A 6,000-nucleotide genomic window follows, 5' to 3' on the forward strand; every position below is an offset into this window, starting at 1 on the left:
ATTTTAAAATACTGAATTCATGCCTAGTAGTTATCTAACTTGTATGATTCTAAGAATAAGTACAAGAAGTAGAAGTTACCACGAAGATACTACAATAATTTCATTGCAAATGTATTCCTTGGGTATATGGAATCCAGCTAGTAAAAACATAAATTATTTGTGTTTTTTGTTTAATTCTTATTTTAAATATGTTATCTTAAATTTTTTAACTCAAAACATATTAATTGCATATTTTAATATTTTCTATATTAAATACGTATTTTTATCGTTTTATATGTTTTCCATTTTTTATAAATTTTTAAAAATATAAAAATATCCTTTACATTTTCTATTAATTATTACAATGTCATAACAATATAAAACAAGAAACCAATTTTTTTGTCATTTAAATTACTAACCTCTTATAGTCTCCAATGCTTTCAACTTTCATAGCTATAGCAAAATGTTTTTCCATTAACTCTTTTTTGCCAGATTAGCGGTTCATCTTTGTCGAACTTCACTTTTCATCTTTAAAATTCTCTTAAAAGGTAAGTTTTTATTGTCTTTTGCTTCACATTCTTCTATAAATTCATCTCTTATCAACTTTATTGAAAACTTGAAGTTAGAAAATTTTCAAACTTTTATTATAATGACTGAAAAAGTTTGTCAATCTTTTAAACCAAAAACATAATATCTTAGTTGTGAAAGATGACCCCCTCTGTCTCTTTCTATTGTATCAGCTTTACTAAAAACATGACATTATGAAAGTATTATATGAATCTCTCATACACGCTTGTTTAATTTCTTAGCTCAAACCACAACAAATCATAATATTTTGGTGATGATTTGATAAAAAAAATTCATGAAATGATAATTTTTTATGATGATTGAATCTTGATTATATATTATGTTATATTAGATCTAATGGTCAATTAGATACTTTATATTTGAATTATTATATTGATTTTAACCAGGAGATCAATAACAAGTACAAAAATTATAATTGATATTGTGGTATTTTTAGAAACGTATTATTGACGATATGTCGTATTAAACATATATATATATATATGTTCTATACCTTTTTCATATCCAAATTTTATAAACTTTATTTTTTATAAACATTTTTTATCATTTATCATATTATACCTATATAATTCTCGTATCATTTTTTTCCCATTTTCTTATTTACTAACTAGACATGAAATAATATTTTTATATTTGTTGACTTGGACGTTTATAACAAAGAAAAATATATGGAATGATATTTTGTATGTTTGTGGTCTTACGTTTATAACAAAGAAAATATATGGAATGACGTTTAAAATACCAGTAATGAATAGACATTGCACCACATTTAAACTAGTTATAACTTATTCTGTCTGTTAAAAAACTTAACAGAGAAAAATTTTATGTAAAATTATTATTAAAATATTTTATTTACATGGGTTGATTGTTGTGGAAGTTTTCACCTACAAAAAAGTATAATGAACCTAAGGGAAATTCAATACAAAAGTACGAAGAGACACACGATTAGAAAATGAAAAATCAGCTTTTAACTATTTTTGGTTAGAAATTCCGAAAGTTTATATCTACGGTAGTATTTATATCTTAATATAAAGAGAGATTATGAGGTTTTAATGCTAATATAGTAATTGAATTTGCTTAGATGTCTCTAATATTTGTGTTTATGTGTGTCTATTTCTTTTCCAATGTTAAAAATTTATGGCAGTGGAAGCTAGGGTTATATATACAATTGTCCTATGAAGTACAAAAATTGGTGGCTTGATAAAAGCTATTGTGATCTCATATGGTAAGAGACTAATTGCACTTTAATTATGGTTATTGAAATTGGTGGCAATGATTTCAAAACAATAGGCAATAGTTATTTAATACTTGATAGATTGCAAAAGTCATGATAGATTTGGTCATTGTTTCTTGTTTGTATCTTATGGATGAAATCGTGGCAAATCAAAGGTTTTGCCTTCGAGTTGTGAGTTGAAGTAATGTTTATATGCTAGTCGTTGGTCGTCCTTATGAGTTGTAACTATGAATTTAATCTAAGAGGAGTTTTGATCACATAACAATTGCCCCCTAACTTATAGAGTACATATAGCATTGCAAAAACTCTTCGTCTCTTTGCATGGTTGAATACCATGTGGACAGACGAGATTCCTATATTGCTAATATGGTAGTCGGTTCTAAGCATGTAATGTGTGGCATGCATGAGTGATGCGTCTATTGAGTCAATTCAAACACTTATGATGTCTTGTAAGTACTTGTCATGTTCACATATGGATAAGTGACACGTGTTCTAGTACTGTCTTAGGTGACTTAGATTACTAACCCTTTTATCATAAAATGCTTATAAGTAATAAGCTAAATTTATTGGAATATTTTGATGATGATAAAAACATAAGTTAAAAGTGTTAACATATCTAAGGAATTTACCAAAATATTATAAAATGGATAAAGTGTGAAATTTCAAAAGTAAACTTAGACTAAAGAAAATGTAGTTGGACATCAACCGTGACTTGGTCGTGCTCCTGCCATTCAGCCTTATAGAAATTTTGCTGAGATTAAAGAGGAATTGATTCATGCCATCTATGCATGATCTTGTCCAATTGTGATCTCCATAAGCAAAGTCAATCGTGTTTGCACTTATGTCCAACTGTGCAACCACATTTCTAGTTGTGTTGTTGAATGCTTCAAGTTGTGCTCTCGAATTCTTTCCGGTCGTGCTTTTTCATGAAATGGCAATTGTGCTCTTCAATTCTTCTAGCCATGCTCAATCATGCCAAGCAAGCATTCCAACCATGCCTAGTAAGATCCAACCATGCAGTTTCTCTCTTAGTCCAACCGTGCCTTTTGTAAAATCAAGTCAGTACATCAATTATGCACAAGTGAGCATGGAAGTCACTCAAATCTCTAAAATTTTTACAAAAACAAAGAAATAACGCAAGTCGTCTGTGCATATTGCATTTAAAGCTATCCATTGGGAATTCTGACCAAAGTTGACTTAACCATAAAATTTAGAGGCCAATCATGCTCTTCAGATATGTCGAATGTTCCTATGAAATTTTAAGAGCAAAACAATGTTTTTCAGCAAATAAACGGTTATTTTTATTAAAAGGCAACTTAGCTTAACGAAAACTTTGCTTAACCCTATCACTCAAACTCTATAAATTGATCTCATTTTGAAGAGAAAAGGGTTAGAAAAACTGCATAGAGAGAACCACTATATTATTCTTTATTGTTCATTCTCTGTTATTCTCTCCAAATCTCTCGCTAAGCTTGAACTCACATACTTGAGGGTGTATTTGTGCAAAACTCATACTTCCAGCCTTTATAAGGCATTTCAAATTCAAAACTCGGTATTTCAATCTCTTATAGGCAAAATCTCATATCAACTAGTGTATTGGATGCAATCCTAGACAGACTAAGTGTAAAGAAGTTTTTCAAGTGATAGTGGAATTCTAAGGCAGTTGGCTTAGAGAAGTTGACATAAAAAGCTTGCAAGAGAAAGCTCTAAACCACTATAAATTGAGTTTTTCTAACCTTTACTTTTTATTTTAGCTCTCATTAGATGTTTGTTGTTTGTTGATTATTTGTATTAATTGTTTGCGTGCATTAAATTATTTATTCTCATTTACTTTGTTGAAATTGAATATTTGATAGATTTTGTGTATAAATTTGGTTTGTTTAAAAGAATTCATTTGTTAATTTTTTAAGGAACCTATTCAACCCCCCTCCCCCCCTCTTTCAAGTTCATTTTAGTCATTCAAAACGGTTTTTTTAAATTCATATGTAGGTTATGAAAACTTCATCAAGCACCTAAGTGTTTTCCTACAACTAGGCGTTTTTTCAAGTTTGCTTTCCTTCTATCTTTTTACTATGTTGTTTGAGTAGAATTTTTAAGGAAATTTTTGTTAAAGTTTATCTATAAAGATACTTAAGTGGTCCTAAGGTAGAGTCTTTGATGATTAATGGTCATGTTTAATTGTGTCTTTAACTATCTTCTTGAGTTCTAACAATGATGGCTTGGTTTTTATTTTGAGTTAGAGGATTTTCTTTGATTATATACATGATATTTGATTAATCTCTTTCTACGTGTAAAGATAGGAGAAATGAAGATAAGGTTGCAAAGCTCATGAAAGAACTCCAAACCAATAAAACCTCCCAACCTAAAGAAGAAAGAATTTATCAAGATGAGGTTTTAGTACAAGAAGACATTCTTATGGAACTTCAAGAACCATGAAAAGAATCCATATATCCAAAGGTGAAATATGAGGTAAGAAAGGGTAAATTTATTGGAGATCCAACCCAAGTAGTAAGAATATATAACACTTATAGGTAAGGTCAAAGGCATTCTAGTTTTTTTCCTTTTTTTCAATTGAGTTAATTAATGTTTTCTAGAGTGATGCATGACCGTGTAAGGGCATACATGGTCATGTATAGTCAACAAAATTTGCATTTGAGATAAGATCAAAATTGTGACAAAATCAAAGGATTTCCATAATTGTGTGACACGACACACGTCAGTGTATAGTAGTTACATACCCATGTGTCATGTCCAGAAGGCAAAAATAAAAAAGTATCTAACCTAATTCTCTTGATTATATTGCACCTTCAGCCACACATCCAAAAAGAGAGGAGAGAAAAAATAGATTTTTGATTGTCAAAAGAAGTCATCGATCGCTAAAAAAGCCACAACCACGTGAAGACTAAGGTATTTGTTAAATGACAAGTAAGTTAGCCCTCCTCTTGGTGATCTAAGATTTTGATTAAAGGAATATACACCATATGGTTATGGATGGTGAATTTTTTAATAACATAATGGTGATATGGCATTATTACATGTGTAAATCCATGCATAAACTTTATTTCCTTGATTTTATAAATCCTTTAGATAAGTTATTTAGGTTAAATATTGCTTGTTGATGATAGATTCATGATTTGAGATGATTGTGTTGATATATATGTGTTTATAGTTTGAAAGAAGGCTTCTAGTATGGTTGGAAACATGCTTGAATCACTTATGTTGAAATTAATGGTTAGAAGTTAGCCAGAGAAGCATATAACTTGTAGGTTTTGCAATCTCTAGATCATGACACACGGTTGCACATGACCTTATACATGTCCATGTGTCCTTAATATAAAATAGAAAATTTCATAATTTTCACATGCCCTTTCTGATGAGAGGCATGCATAGTCATGTGGTATAAGACACACGCCCATGTGTGACTTTCTAAAAGTGGACATTATGCTCAAAAAGAGGCACATAAAAGTGCACCTTAAGAACACACCTTTGTAGTCAATTAAAAGACCATTTTACCTTTAGTTCAAGTACAATAAAAGAAAAGAATAAGAGACTTTAATTAGAAAAGGTACCTAACTATATGGAAGATGACACATGACCCTAACCGAGTTAGATTTGGGTCAAAAATCAAAAGAGTTAAGAAAAGTAATTCACATATGGTTAGCATCGATTGTGTGCATAAGTGGCAAGATACGTAAAAACACTAGGATTGGATACCTATGAGATGCATCATGCACTTGGCTCTAAGGCATATAGCCACTTAGTTCAATTCAAGTATGTATGGTAAGGGATTATGGGTTATCAGTTATTCTTCACGTGGTCAATGAGATGTATCACATGTATACCCGTGATAAGGGTCATCCCAAGATGGTTTAAATAGCAGTTCTAACTAGCATATGTGAAAAGAGAAATAATTACTACTAGATTTCACCATATGACTAGAATGTCCTAGTTAGCTAGTCTAATAGGTCGTATGGCATGTGTGTAAGGCAAGACAGATATTAACACACAAGGTGTCTTATGTTTTCACTAGAGTATCAGATATGTCAATTTTAGCTTAAACCTTAATAACCTATATGGATAGTCTCTATCAAGGCACAAAGGTGCCAAGCTATGACCTCATCCAAATTCACAAATGAAAGATCAGGTTTATCAGCTTTGCATATTATTCAGGATTGCGAGAAGTCACCAACTTACTGAGT

Source organism: Mangifera indica, chromosome 6 (assembly GCF_011075055.1).
Source record: "Mangifera indica cultivar Alphonso chromosome 6, CATAS_Mindica_2.1, whole genome shotgun sequence".
NCBI lineage: Eukaryota > Viridiplantae > Streptophyta > Magnoliopsida > Sapindales > Anacardiaceae > Mangifera > Mangifera indica.